A 16,107-nucleotide genomic window follows, 5' to 3' on the forward strand; every position below is an offset into this window, starting at 1 on the left:
CTCCAATGTTCCTCCTCCCTTCCCCTCTTCCCAGCTTGGACAGTGTGTGGGAAGGGAAAGAGGAGGGGGTGAAAGGCAGGATGGTAGTGTGTGGGAAGGGAAGGAAGAGGAGGAAGTGAAAGGCAGGGGGACAGAACAATAGGTGTGATCATGTAACAAAAGACTACTATTATGGGTGCATCTACACAAGAAGCTACAGTGCCATAGTGATGTGCTATGGTGCCATAGTGTCCATTGGGAAAAACCGTGATGCCGCCTTGCTATAGCATGTTGCTACAGCAATGCAGCAACCAAGAATAACCGTGCACAGCCAGCACAACACAGTATGAGCTGTTACTGCACTGTCTTTTTAGTACTTCTAAGAGGAAGTACTAAATAATGGCACAATAAGAAAGATGCTGTATGGCCACACATAGATGCACCCATATCAACACAGCAGATGAATAAAGGCCGCTCAAGCAACTTTAAGCCTGTTCTGGTTTCCCAACTTCTGACTGCATTTCCCAACTTCTAAATTGCTTGACTTTACAATCCGAGTACTGGTTTAGTGTATTTTGTGTGTAGTTTAACATATTTAACCAAGGTTTCTGCCTTCTTTGGTTTTAAACAGAACCCAGTGTTAACAGATAGCTGCTGATTACTCTTATTTATCATGTTTGGAAATCTAGAATTTAACTTTGTGACCATAAGCATTACACACAGTCTCTGGTTTGTGCATCACTTAAGTAAAGTCTTCAGCTGAAAGAGGCAGTGCTTGTGTACAAAAAAAGAAAAAAGATGTCCAATTACCTGGACTTCAGTACTCATGCTTAGCAAAAAAAGAACTTTGAATTCTGCAGGGCATAACCACAGTCCTTAATCTATTAGCATTTTCATTACTGTCTACACACATTCCTTTTTATGAGTAATTTCTCTTTCAATCTCATATCAGTTACCTATGAATACTTGTAAACTATATATTCTCCTCCATCTATTTTATGCTTTGCTAAAATATGCAAAAGGAGGTCAAACTTTCATACAGAATTCAAGGTTTCAATGGCCCCTAACTTGCACAGTGCCTACGTAGTCTCCCTTGACGCACCTTTTCCCCCCTACTGTGAGATACCCACTCATCTATGCTGTTAAACCTGTTGAAGCAGGTCTCATTTCTTAAACTGCATGTATCTGTGTTCTATATGGATATGTACAGTTAAGGATGTGAGTAAATACTCAAGAGAAATACACTGATGTCCAGGTTTAAGGTAGGCTATTAGTATACATAAAGGTCAATAGGCTATTAGTATACATAAAGGTCAATAGTTACAGAAGATGCCAGTGATTTTGGCGTGTCAGTTTCTGAAACTCCCTAAGCCAGATTTTGAGAAGTTGAGCAAGCATCCAAATGTGCACCCAATAGGCTGAGCATTTCTAAGCTTGGCCCCAACTGTCAGCAACATCTGGCCCCTCAGTTTGATTTTTCAGAGGTACTGAAGAACAGCTCCCCTACTCTTTGATAAGAGTTGTGAGGATCCAGGGATTACTTAAGGCACCTTGGGCACTCTAATAAACAAGCATCTAAAATGAGCCATTTTTGAGGATTCTGGCCATAAATATCAAATGAAACACTGTAATAAAGCAGCAGTTGGTAAAGCACATAAGATTTTTGTTCAGCATTACCACATAGTGATGTCTTCAAGTAGTTAGTGATGCTGAAGTAGGTACATAGGCATGGGCACAGAATTGTTAACTGTCACATAAGTATAATACAAGTACAGTACAAATGTGGGCATAATGATCTCTATAAGTAGAGTATGATATCACTGTGATGGTGTCTGAGCCCCTCACAGTCAATAAGGCACTTTTAAATGAAATACTGCTGTCCCGGTTTTAAAGATAGATGCTGAGGCACAGAGAAATGAAATGCCTTGACCTAGCTTGCAAAAGATATGTTGAAATGAAACCCAGGTCTTCAGAGTTTTAATTTCCAAACCTAACCACAAAAAAACCAGACTTCTCCCCCTGTGAGGCATGCTTTTGAGTCTTAGATTGATACCTAATGGCAGCATAAATTGAACCGAACCAAAAAGAATAGAAAAAATGAAGCCACACAGAAAAGTAACACTGATTCTCCAGAAATTGATGTTGCACCTGGACACAATTTGTTGCGTGTATAGGAAATAAAGAGGATTCTGCTGCATAAAAATGGAAATACTTCTTCCTGCTTTGGGCTTTTATAGAATTGTTTGACCGTGAAACATTGGGGTGCACTCATTTGGTGAAATATTCATCTATGCTCCATTCAACTCCATGCTGAGTCAAATGACAGTGCCAAAAACTGCTGGAATGAACCAATGCTGACTATGCTAGAATGGAGAATGAAGGCTAAGGTGACCTTCAGTGGAATTCTCCCTGCCTGTAGAGAATGAGGATGAAGGCACTGTCAAAATTTCATAGATTTCATGTCACTGTCAAAATAAGGCACGGGAGAGAAGGTGCTTTAAAATAACAAAGGAGAGAGGGTGGGAGAAGTATCTGAAATGTCTAGAGATGGCTTTATAGCTCACTGGATGAGATAAATCAGATAAATGTGGGTATGGCTATGGATAAAGGAAAATCAGTGGGTAAGGGAATGGACAGCAAGGATAAAGCACTAATAACAGGTTGGCAGTATGATTATTGAAAGGATGCAACTAACCTGGCTAGGAAATAGAGTATGGTTAGAACAAAATAACTGAAATGTGTGCATATTAATCCCAGGAGCCTGAACAACAAAACAATGACAGCTAAAGGATTACAACAGGATGATCCTAGATAAAATAAAGAACCCAGATAAAATAAAGAATTAGAGAAGTTAACTTTTAACTGAGGACTTGAATGTGGAGATTTGAAGCTTCTTTACATGAAAAAGAATAAAACTATCTGGAATTTATAAACTTGCATGTCACAAACTGGTGGTTTGCTTAATTTCTTGATCTTATTTTACCAAAATGACACATACAGCCCATCTGTATAGGTGACATCAAGCTGTATCTAGCTGTATCATCTTTATGTTTATATGCGTTGTGGTATTTGATATAAAATATATTTCTTATATGTTAAAATAGGGCCAGGATTGTAGAACATGAAAATTAGGGCTGTGCAAAGCTTTGGTCCCCAATTCAATTCAGTGGAGATTTGGCCCAATTCGGTGGCTGAGTCTCTGAATCCAAATTGAACCAGGAGATCCTTAATCTCTCTGAATCAAATGAGAACCCTCCAAATCGATCTGGACATAGACACAGCTTTAACTCTTTTTTCTACATACCTCAAGGTACCAGGCAGCTTGTGAATGCTGCAGTGGTATTCATATGGATTTGTTTCACGTTCTAAAAGGAGAAACCCCAACACCTAGAAATAGGAAGTATATTTCCCACTGAGAAGCAACTAGGAGAGAAAGGCAATAAATTGCATTAGCAAATCTCCATGTTTGGGAAGATGCATATATGCCCCTGGTCTTAATTAGATCAGGAAAGATTTCTGTTCCTGCAAACATATAGGTTTACCAGGGCAGGAAGTTTTATGCATAGCATTGGGCCCCCACACAAACCCAATAGTTGCCATATATGACTAGCCAGATAGGAAATGGCATTCAAGCTTGCTTTGAGAGAATGGCTTTGTCTTCAGTTTTTCCTGGGTATAAGAAAATGCTAGAGGCCCCCAGCTGGTGAGCTGGGTGGTGAGTGCATTCTTGGATTTAGGATGCAAAGCTGGAACAGGTTATTGTTCCAATTTCTTGTTTTGTTTGTTTATTTTTCTATCTCTGTCTGTATATCAACATATTGTTACTAATTTCTTGTTTGCTCTTGTTTTTCTATAATAAATATTTCTATTATCTTTTTACTAACTACTTGTCAGTGATGCTTGTGATTCCAGAGTATCTGACCATACAGGCTTGCCCATTCTATGGAAAGGGGAACCTATCTTTTTTGAGCACATGACTGGACAAAGGTGTGATTTAGCTGGCAAAATTTCCCCTGCTAAAAGCTGTCAAGGCCTGGGTGAGAAAGAGAAGGCTGAAGAACCACAGACCAAGGAGCTGGCTCTGGCACAACTCAGCTCATTCTCAGTGGCTAAGCAACAGACAACAGGGAGGTGACTGGGCCAGCAGAACATCCCGAATGCGTGGAAGCACCCTATGAGTATCTCTCAAAAGGTGAGCCTAGGCTGCATCTGGGGCACTGATATAGAGGGGTGTGCAAAGCGGGCCATATTTGATTTGGATTTGGCCTGAATCAGGGGCACCGATTCAATTCATTCATTTGGACCACTGTCCCCAATTCGATTTGGCAGAATCTGAATCTCAAGATTTGATGCCAGTTCAGAGAATCAATGATTTGGACATAGACACAACTTTAAAAGTTTGTTATATGTACCTTGAGGTACCAGCGTGGCTTGTGAATGCTGAGATGCTGGGCTAGATGGAGTGTCCCACAAGAGGCCAGGTGGGAGGGCAGGCAATGTGCTCAGCGGCAAACCTGGAAGTACTTCCGGTCCACTTCCAGGTCTGGCAGGGAGCGTGCAGGCTCCCCCTGCCCAGCGATCGGCCACAGAGGGGCCCCCAGGTGCCCCCCCCAGACCCAGGATGCACCAAATCGCCAAGTTGGGGTTGCGTGGTGGAGCCCCCTGCACACTCTACAACAGACCCAGAAGTGGACCGGAAGTGCTTCTGGTCCACTTGCAGGTCTGCTGCCAAGCACACTGGAGACTCCCCCACACCCCAGCATGTGCCCCAGTATTGCAGCATTCACGAGCCCCCTGCTACCTAGAGGTGTTTAGAAAAAACATTTAAAGCTGTGTCTGTCTGTGTCTGTTTATTGCCAAATCTTTCCAAATTGATTTGGAGGGTTCCGATTTGATTAAACAAGATTAAAGGGTCCTGTGATTTGATTCGGGCCGAAACTTCACACAGCCCTCCTGATGTGTCACATAGAACCAAACTGGGCAAATAAAATAGCTCAAAAAGGGACATTAGGAGTAAACAGAGGGCACAGATGGAATTTAAAAAAAAAAGATCAGCAAAGAGAGCTAAGTCTTAGAAGTCTACAATGACAGGGATAAAATGAGAAGTCTCAAAACTCAAAATGAGTTAAACTCTGGAAATGATATTAAAACAAACTGCAAAAGCTTCTTCAGCCCAAAAACAAAAAAGGAGGAGGAAAGTAGGACTACTGTGCAATGAGGATAGGTAGATATTAAAGACAACCTAAGTTCAGCCCTCAAACTAAATGAAGCCCCATTCTTCTGTAAGGATAATAATGCTGACCACCAGTGCAAAGGCAGGCCAGTAGGAATGAGGGTTCAGGAATGGAAATTAGCACAACTAAGCTAGGAAAACACTAGAATTCTGAAAGAATGAACACCTAAGTCCAATAGCAAGAACACAATTATTTTTAAAAAGAATTCATCAAAATAGGGTAGTACATACAATTGGAGGATAGGAAATTTAGTGCCTATATTTATGAAAGGCAAAACAGGAGTTCAGGTAAATATACACCTGTTTCTTTGACTTCAACAATATAGATGATTTGCCCTAGGTTGCATAGGATATGTGTATAGCAAAACAAGAATAGAACCTACTTGTTTTCAGAGATCTAATTTGCAAACCTAGCCACAAAAAACCTCCAGATTTCCCCCCTACTATTAGACATGCCCCTGAGGCTTAAGACATGCCTTTGAGTCTCATGTTGATATTCTACAGCAGCATAAACTAAACTAAGCCAAACAGCACACAGAAGTAAAGCCATGCTAGAGATGATAGTTTTTAATACTGTTATCAGAGGGTAAACATTAGGGCTGTGCAAAGCTTTGGGTGCCGATTCAATTCAGAGATTCAGCCTGATTTGGTGGCCGAATCTGAATCGAATCAGGAGACCAATTAAAAGGTCTGAATTAACTTGGAGAGCTTTGGAGATTCGGGCAGTCCCTGCTTGCTACCATAGGAAGCTGGACCTGGACACTGTGCTGGTAAGTAGGGGGTGGGGGGAGGGGCTGAAGGAACAGGGAGGGGACCATAGGGGGGGCCCTGCCAGGCCCCATCCCCTGCCCACTCCCCCAGCCCCTATGAGTACCCCCACCTACCCTAGCTCCCGGGTGTTTAAAAAAAAAAAACAACAACAAACCCTGGCACTCGCTAGCTGCTGCAGCAGCCTCAGCGCTTCTGGGAGTTTATAGCAAAGCCCCACATGTAACTGGGGGGCGGGGTGGTGATCAGGGATTGCCCAGTCTCCCACCCCCTGGCTGGCCAGGCTTTTTTTTTTTTTTTTTTTTTTTTAAAGATCAGGGAGCTGGGACCAGGTGGGGGATGGGGCCAGTTTGGAAATTCAGTGGTGGCTGAATTGGATTTGGCTGAATCGATTTGGGACAGTGATTTGAATCACTGTCAAATCCGAATCTGAAGTGAATACTAGCCGCTTTGCACAGGCCTAGTAGACATCTGAGAGAGAAGAAGCATCTGCCAAATGATGTTTGCATGAAACTGAATAAGCATAAATTGGCTAGTAATAAATTTAGGTTAGAAATTAGAAGGTGGCTTCTAACCATCAGAGGAATGAGGTTCTGTGACAGCTTCCCAACAGAGTGGTGGGGTGGAGGGGAATAATTAATTTTAATAAGAACTGGATCAGTTAAAGAAGGGAATTGTATAACATGGCCTAGGACACAGCAGCTATAATAGGAGAGAACTGGAATCAGTGTTGCAAGAGGTTCCTTGCAGTCTTGTGTCTTTATAAGTATATTGACACTGTAGTGATAGTGTGTCCTGGCTGGGACACTTGTGGATTTGTGTTGCCCTCCAGTTCCCTGCTCCTATCCCAGAAATATATTAATGAGGCTACTCTGAGATTATCTCCAGTGATTCCTTTTGAGAGTACCTGCCAAAGGATGCCCTGGAGTATTCTCACCACCATATTTCTGCATTTGTGGTAGATGTGGTAGAGCTTGTACCCCAGACGTGGTGTAGATTTCCACTATATTGTATAGAAGGTTTACCTGTAGAGAGATCAGTTGTTCTTCTGGAAGGCTCAAGGTGGGGTAAGTAGCAGATCAAAGGTCCCCAGGTCACTGTTTCTTATGATGGCTAGTGCAGTTAGCCCCCTCCTTGTCACATACATTTAAAAGTTCTCTTCTCTTTGTTCTGAGAAGTTTTACCACATTTAAGCAACTGGAAAATTAGCAGCCTTGGCAAGATGCCTTACTTAGATCCCCTTTCAGATCCTGTAAAGAAAGAGTTTGTTGCATTCCCCCTTTCACTACCACATGGCTTCTCTGAAACTGCATTGACCACCAAAGCCTCATGAAAGATTAGCCACTTCTTGTTATGAAAGTCTGAGACCAAAATAGGTAATAGGATCAAGACAGTGAGACATTCAGAAAGAACAAGAGATCAAGATCCAAAGATAAATATATACTTAGTCAAAATGAAAACAGTTTTTTTATGCTTAAAAGTCCAGCGCTTTCTTTATTTAGCGTGAAGTATAGACAATGCCCTGAATACTTAAAATGCAGCACAGTGTAATGATGGATGCTGTAACTGCCAAATATCACGTACACATATGTAATGAAAACTGAAAGTCTAATAGAAAGCACTAGTGTTAAGATTTTTTTCTTGTGGCTGCGTGCTCTCTAGAACCCTCTTATTTAAAAAAACAAAGGAAAAAAAAAGCAGTATTCTGGATCTACTAAGTGGATCGGTCATCAAAACCGCTTCTCCCAATCCCACCAAGCTCCCACCTCTGGCCCATTCTTAAAAGAAAAAAATATTAAGTCTGAAATATGCTAATATTAAGTCTGAAATATGCCTAAATAAGATTTGGTTTGTGTGCATGTGTAGTACTGGGAAAACAGCAAGTCGTTTCCTATCTGAATGGCAACATATATATTACTTACTTGTAACTATTGATATCATATAAGAAAATATCCTTTTAAAGCTTTATTTTGTATAAAACTCTCTCTACTTTTTAAGTTTGATAGATTACTGTAATTTGTATTGGTATTGTTTACTGTTCTCTCAAGCCTTATTTAATACAATGAATCTCTACTTTTAAGTCTGATACAGTAACATAACTATTGGCACTGATAAACAATTTTCTTTATTTTACTGTATTTAATATTTTTATTGTTAAGTCTTCTATAGTTTTACATTATGTATCATGTATTAGCATGTATGATTCCTCACAAGATTGAGCTCACTTATCAGCATTTATTCAGGTGGCTGAATGGTTTTTCAGCAGGTGCTTTCTAAAGGGGTAGGGGTACTGTGATATGTTGTAATAGCAAACTGTTGTCCTCTAAAAAAATTCCTTAAGATCAGTTTTCATTGTACTATAAAAAGAACTTCCTCTGTCAAATCCAGTCAGGTCTTACCTGAAGCAGTGTGCCCAGTTCTGGGCCCCACACTTCAAGAAGGATATGGACAGATTAAAGAGAGACCAGCAGAGAGTGACAACAATGATTATAAAGGCCTGGAAAACATGATATGGGGTAAGTGTAAAGGATCTAGGATTATTTAGCCTGAGAAAAAAGACTGTTTGAATCCTGCCTCAGTCTTCTCTATTATCTGTAGGACAGTTGTAAAGAGGATGGAGACAGACTATACTCTGTGACCTTAGGGGACAGGGCTAGGAGCAATGGCCTTAAACTGCAGCAGAAGAAATTTAGGTTGGAAATTAGGAATAATTGTCTCACTATGAGGTTGGGTACATATTCAAACAGGCTACCTAGAGAGGTTATCCCTGGATTAGAGTGGGTTAGACAGACACTTGACTAGGATGGTTTGGCAGAGATAATCCAGCCTTAGCAGGGGGCTAGACTAGATGACCTCACAAGGTCCATTCCAGCCCTATAATCCCTTGACCTCTTTGAAAGGAGAGCAAAACCTCCAGAATGCAATCAATATAAACTTGACCCACCTTGTTAAAGCACAAACTGCCAGAAGCCACATAGATGAAGGTTAAGAAAAATAAACCATTAAGTCAAAGGCTAGAGGTGGGATTGGTTGCATCAGAGAATGTTTTCCCATCCTGGCTTTCAGGGAAGAATATGTTTTTCCACCCTGGCTTTTTCTACCCAGGAATGACCGATACTTTTATTTTGAAACCAATCTCCTCTCTCTACCCCATATATGCTCCCTTCACCACTTGTGGTCTATAGACATTAAGCCCAACTGACATTTGGTGCTACAGAAATTACATAGACTTTCCCCAAAGTAATACATCAGCATAAAGGAGGCGCCTAACATCTGTCTGCCACAGGGACAGTATGAAACATGATATCAGACTGATACTTTATCTTCATGCCTGCACTAAGTCTTACCCTACCTCCCTACTGCTAGACACCCAGCATGCTTCATCAACCTGAAAGACTCACTGTCCCTGGGGCCGAGGTAACAAGGGACATTTACCTGAAGCCCAGGACAGGAGAGATGCAGAGCCAGAGGGAGAACCAGCGCAGCTCATTAGCCGCCTCTTTGTACAGCTGCGGCCGGCAGCTGACGGCAGCGTCAGATGGTGGCCAGGAGATTTAAAAATGGTGGCCGCCACTCCGGAGGCAGCAGATAGTCCGGGGGTCAGACTGCTGTTAAGGCCAGCGACGGCGCGGGATCCACGGGACGGGCAACGCAGAGCCGGCGTGCCGGAGGGAGCAGTGACCCAGAAGGGAAGCCCAATGACAGGGACACCGGCGGGTCGACCCAGAAGCGACAGATCAGGTGAGCAACGGAAGATCAGGACAACCTAGGAGAATTCAGAGGACCCCGAAGTCAGTGCCGAGACGGTGGGTGCGGGCTACGCCAAAGAGGGGTGAAAGACCGAGGACCACCTGGCTGGAGGGAGATCGGGGAGGAATCACCGCCAAGACTAGCAGACGTCGATTAAGGAACACGAGTGGGGCAACTAGAGAGCAACTGAGGGGAGCTCCTTCCCCCCCCGTTCATGCTAATAGGGATCTGGTGGAGGGTCAGTGAGGTAGTTAGGACATCAGAACCTCCAAGTGGGGGAGTGTCGCACAGGGTGAAGGGCTTGTGGTGTGGGGTCTATAAAGGTTGCGGCTGAGGCACTGGTGCAGGCTGGTGTGAAGTGGTCGACATTAGGGTAGGAGTATCCCACGGATTGTGGGGATCGAGGATGAATGCCGTGTTAGAAGCTTGCAGAAGCAACACTGAATGGACACAGGGAAGTGGAGCCCATAGGTGGCATGGGGCTGGGGTGTAGGGGTGGCAGAGCCCCGTGTGCAACCAGCGGGCCAAGCCTGGGCCACCGAGGGACCCGTGAACTAGCCCCGCCCCACTGGGGGAACAAGTCGTGGCAGGAAAGAGTGGGGTTGGCGATGCGGGAGGATGAACACCCACGGTAACAAACAGGTCCAGACGGGGAGTAGCCAACAACCAGGAGGGCAGAGCTCCCAGGAGTGACATGAGAAGGCCCGTCGGGGACACTCACCAATAATATTCCCCAGTGTGACTGAGTAAAAACCATGGAGCAGATAGGACTGCCAAAGATGCATGCTATATCAATCTGCTTGGGAACCAGAGTAGATCATAAGAGGGAAGATGGGCATTGGGTAGAGAGTACAGAAGAGAATGAAGTGGCAATGCAGAGTTTTGGGGACAGCAGCTAAAAGAACGTGGGGGCTGATTGGACCTCTTGAACAAAGGAAGGGAACACTTGGCAGCTCAGACATGAGAGGGCCATTCTCAGCACAATGTAGTGATTCATCGGCCAGGTCTTAGAGCTAAATAGCCACTGCTGTCCGTGTGTGGGAAACTGGACTTAGATACGATGGTGGGTGCTCTTTCCTGTGCCTTCCGGATTGGCAGGGAACACCCAGGGCACTGGGCAGGGAGGAGAAAGCTGCCAACCAGCATTGTTCCCCATGCAGCCTGGCTGGAGTGGGTGATAACAGTTCTTGAACACCCCCAGCTCATGGGCCAGCCAGAGGCAGTGGCAGTGGCACCCCTTCCGAGTATGGAAGGGAACAGAGGGGGTGCCAGGAGTGCAGAGTCTTAATTGCTTCAGTTCATGGCTACTGCTTCTACAGCACAGTCTAAAAGAAGGGTGCAACCACGCCCTGTATCCCCTCTGGATCCTCCCCTGGTTGCAGACAGAGGGACTATAACAGATAGCAGTGCTTTGACATTTAGTGATGTCCAAAGAATGCTAGTGTTGTGGTTAAAGCACTGCACTAGGACCCTGGAAATTCTAGTCTCTGTATACCAAGTGATTGGAGCCCCTTGCTGGGAATGCCGCGACCTGCGTTCTGGTCCCTCCTCTGGGTCATTTTATTTTCCCACAAGTCTAATGTAAAACTTATTACTAGCCCTGGGAGCAGGGACTGGTATGGGGCCCTCTGAATTGCCCCTTTGAAGGAACATAAGTCTCCCCATTCACTGTACAGGGATCCAAGGTGTCTAACCACATTTATCTGTACCTCCCCTCCTGGGGCAATGTAGTCATTCTGGTGGAGGCAGGTTGAGGCCTAAAATGGAGGCACCGTTAAAGCCAATTCTGACCTACTACTAAGTGCCTTCAACCTACATCCATGATAACAATATAATTAAAATAGGATTTACAGTATTCACACTAACTTTTGGGTATAAAGTCAGGGCTGCACTTAAATGCGTGCATAAATTCAATCAGATGTGAGCACAGTTTCTGGAAAGAAGTACATTTACTTTTTCCTGAATCATGGAAATAAGATTACTATACTTTGTGACTCAGCGTAGAAACAAATTGAAAAATCTTCAGATTAATTAACAAAGTACTTTGTTTTAAAGAATAATTCAGTTTAATGGTGTATTATAGTATGCACTAAGTGTTCTGTACCATTTTTTAGCAAAATAATGAAGTTGTAGCAATTTGATTTCCATTACAAATTCACTCCCAGTCTTTAATTTACTAAATTTATACCACAATACTAATATTTTCCTATCTCCACTGGAAATACCTTGAATGATTGTGGTTGCATCTGATTTTTTTCATAGCTGCATCACAGTAGCAGCTCATAATCATTCTGTGATCAAGTTGCATACCAGGGTTTTCTGCCTCAGTCATTTCCAAATGATGTTCATAACAGAAGTCTGTGTCATGAGTCCTCAAGTGCATGACTTTGCATTTTGTACTACACAACTGGAACAAAATTCAGTCACTCCAGTCCTCAAGGCTATGCAGTTTTTACTGTATGATACCCTAAATCCTTCTCTGAATTGTTCCTTTGGAGGCACCTAAATTTCCCCAGTTACGGTGTAAAGACCCAAGGTGTCTAATCCACCATAACTATAAAAGTCTAGCAAATTTAACTGACACACTCCCACTTTTTGTGCCCAAGTCATTGATGAAAACAGTAAACAAGATCATTCTTAAGACTATTCCTTGAGAAAATCCATTAATAACCTCCCTCCAGTTACATATCTTTCCTTTCAACACTACCACCTGTCATCTACATGTAAGGAAGTGCATCAAATTCCAAATCTTTCCATCATTTTCATGGAAGAATATCTATGCTATGATTTGTGCTGATCATATGTATTTTATTTCTCTTTATAAAACAATAGAAAAGTAATACAAGAAGAAATTCTAATTGCCACATTCAGGAGCTGAAAGATGACCACAAAATAATGTTAACATTAGGAAAGAAGAAGGAACCAACACACCTGAGGGAGTTCAGTATCCCTAAAGCATGTTGCAATGTTTGGTAGCTTTAGGATCTCCATCTTAAAGGATTTGTTCAGGCAAGATTTTTTTTCATGAACAACCTTCTAAAGAAATTGAAACACATCTGTTTTTTTTTAAAAATGACAAAATCATTTACTTGCAAACACTCTCCTTTCATGGCTGGGTCCCAAATTACACATTCCTTCCATCTGTCCTGGCAGAAACCTCCAACCTAATATTTCACTCGCTCTCAGTTCCATCAGCAAGAACACCTCTCCTGCCATTTACTCTGCTCACTGTATTGATTCTCCATCTGTTTACAGACTAATCTGAAACAATGATCCATATCTTCCATTTTAGGACAGGCAACAGCAGATGGAAACCAGCACATGCGTAGAAGCCCTGAGGCCATGCTGTCCCAACTGCTGCCATTCATATTAACCACACTTCCTAATCACATCAGCATACATTGTGTCATGCCCTTATTGGACCAACTCTAGAGCTGATCTATCAAAGGATATTACCTCACCTCACAGATTTCACTTCTCGTGTATCTTCACATCGTCACGCCTGCAACATTGCTACAGCTATAATGGGTCAGATGAGACCTTTCTCCACTGTCAGTTGAATGAAAGGCACAATAAGCTCTTCCTCAGCTACTCTTATCTAGCCACACCTGTTCCCAAAGTCAAATTACAATTTCAGCTCAATAATGAACAATCCAGTCTGCTCCGGACCAGAACTGGCAATGCAACTTCCCCACTTAATGATCTTGGTCAATCATAATAAATGCAACTTTCAAAGAAACAACCCCCACCCCAAACCAAAGACCTATATTATGTACTGTATATGCACAATCTGAAATTGCATTCAGATCTAAGAAATGGCTTGTGATTTAATAATCTATTACAGCTCTCTTGACAGAACTGGTATTATGTCCCAAACTACAAAGATTTCTCACCTGTATGTTCTTGACCTTGTGAGACTTCCCTTACCTAGAGTGATTCACTGCTGGAAGAAGGAGGTTAGTGAGCCAAAGGCAGACTATGAAATAATAAGGACACCATGTAATCTTACTGTATTAATATTTCTAGCTAACATGATGTCAGTGATCATATCTGCTTTACACCATAAAAGAATGTTTTACAAGTACTGCATGAAGAAAAACTCCCTCCTGCATTCCCATATGAGAGAGAAAGAGAGACTGGGGTGAGCTTTCCTGAATTCAGCTTCAAACTGTAACCTGGACTAAACTGGACTTGCTCCGTTTAGCTCCCCCTGCACGAATCCTACATGTCCCATGAGTGCCTCCTTCTGTAAACACTGCTAAAATATAAGTTTTCTGCTGTACCTGAAGCAAATAAATTCCTTTCCCATTACTTGGCTATTGCTCGTCTTAACTACTGCAACCCTTACTTCATTGGCCTCCCAGGCCCTAGTCAAAATGCTGTCACCATGACTTTAGAAACTTTCACAAAACCTGGAGAAAGAAGCATAGGCCAGAATAGGGAAGCATTTGGTAAGGTACTGGGAAGCTAGTTTGAGTGCAAGTGGCTAGGAAGACTAAGCTTGGTTGGGTCAACTGTGAAAGCATTTGTGTTACACCTTTGATAGAAAGTTGAGCCTCCCAATCCCAGGAAAGGGCATTCCAGAGGGTACCTGACTCATAAAGGAATCATAAGCTGCACAGGGGTATGGGCAGCTCATAAGAAAGAATAACTTGGGACCTGACGGTGGACAAAAAGACTGGGCCAACTAGTTGCTTGGACTAAAAGGCTGAGAAGCCTGAAACTAGCCTGGGGATATGCAACAGCTATAGCTGGTAGATACTCAGAGAACAAGCAAGGAAATGGAGAAGCTATGCAGAAGCATTCAGAACAAGACTAGAATTTGGCTGGAGAATCTGTAGGTCAGCATTAGGTTGCCTCCTACACAAGGCAGACAGAACCCCACCAGTGCAGCTACTGGACTTCCCCAGAGATATGGGATAGGAACTCCTACTTCTTTTCATAGTTTCATAGTTTGTAGGGTCGGAAGGGACCTGAGCAGATCATCAAGTCCAACCCCCTGCCATGGCGGGAAAAAGTACTGGGGTCAAACGACCCCAGCAAGGTGTACATCCAGCCTCCTCTTAAAGACCTCCAGGGTAGGAGCCAGCACTACTTCTCCTGGAAGTTGGTTCCAGATCCTAGCCACCCTGACAGTGAAGTAGCGCCTCCTGATGTCTAATCTGAATCTACCTTCTGCCAGCTTGTGACCGTTATTTCTAGTCACTCCTGGTAGTGCTCAGGGGAACAGGGACTCCCCCAGTGCCTGCTGGTCCCCTCTGACTAGTTTGTAACAGGCCACTAGATCCCCCCTCAGCCTTCTCTTATGGAGGTTGAACATGTTCAGGTCCCTGAGCCTCTCCTCGTAGGGCCTGCCCTGCTGCCCCCAATCATGGGAATGGGCCTCCTCTGGACCCTCTCGATGCTGTCCACATCCCTCTTGAAGTGTGGCGCCCAGAACTGGATGCAGTACTCCAGCTGCGGCCTGACCAGTGCCGCATAGAGGGGGAGGATCACCTCTTTGGACCTGCCTGAGATGCATCTGTGGATGCTGGTAACTGTAAAACCCATTGTGCCTAAGGGATTTGTGCTGTTTATTGCTGGGAAATACAGTAAAGCAAGCTCTTTCTTAAACAGAGGCTGAATATTGATGGAAACCCACTGAAGGTTACAGGCAAAAGGGGCTCCAGCATCTGCCTCCTAGCATGGAGTACAATCAGCATATGGCCAGAAACTGATAGATGGGTGTCCCACTGAAATACTGTGAATTATCTTGCACAGAACCTAATTTATTGGGGCCAATTCATTGTAATAAGAAGGTCATGTTCTTCTCATGTTATTTCCCAGCATTCAATGCAGAAAACATGATGGTGTACTCTAGTAACCCACAGCAAAGATGCTAGATAAATACTGCCCTAACCATGTCTCCTCACTCAGTGTCCTTCACTGGCTTCCACTCTCCTCATGTGATATTCATTTTTTTTCTTTACAGCTCTGCTCTGCACCTACTTACATCTTTGTTACCAGCATCACAAATCCCCTCACTCTGAATACATGCAGCCAAGGAGGGTTTTAGACTTTCTATTTTTGAGCTTCTCTCTAAAACCCATTAAAATCCAGGGTAGTGTGGCAGAACACCTTTGGGTGCTTACCACTTTAAGGGGTTAAGCAGGCTCTGAGGCAGCCTGCAGGTGACAGCAAAGCCCATCAGGTGGTCACATGGCCATCAGAAGGCCTCCTGATTGGAGCAGGGCTGAGCAGCCTCAGTATAAGAGCAGAACCTGAGGAGCACAGCTGGCAGTGGCTGGAGGTGACATTGCCCAGCTGGAGATCTGCTGCTCCCTAGAACATTCTGGAGGTCAGGGAGGAACATGGGGAAAGAGGCGGTTCCTAGGGGC

At 43.5% G+C, this 16,107-nt stretch overlaps 1 protein-coding gene and 1 long non-coding RNA gene across 2 annotated transcripts in view; one reads left to right on the plus strand and one right to left on the minus strand.

Annotated features, from left to right (window-relative positions):
* Window positions 1-16,107, minus strand: part of LOC149863982 (uncharacterized) — a 119,476-nt gene that overhangs the window by 74,879 nt on the left and 28,490 nt on the right. The window lies entirely within an intron of this gene.
* On the plus strand, window positions 3,307-13,974 carry LOC149863984 (uncharacterized). Its single transcript, XR_016442531.1, has 4 exons — window positions 3,307-4,171; window positions 8,369-8,496; window positions 9,347-9,721; window positions 13,023-13,974. It is a non-coding gene; the product is annotated as an uncharacterized LOC149863984 (long non-coding RNA).

This window comes from Crocodylus siamensis, chromosome 5 (assembly GCF_052110815.1).
Source record: "Crocodylus siamensis isolate JL-2025a chromosome 5, ASM5211081v1, whole genome shotgun sequence".
NCBI classification, from domain to species: domain Eukaryota; kingdom Metazoa; phylum Chordata; order Crocodylia; family Crocodylidae; genus Crocodylus; species Crocodylus siamensis.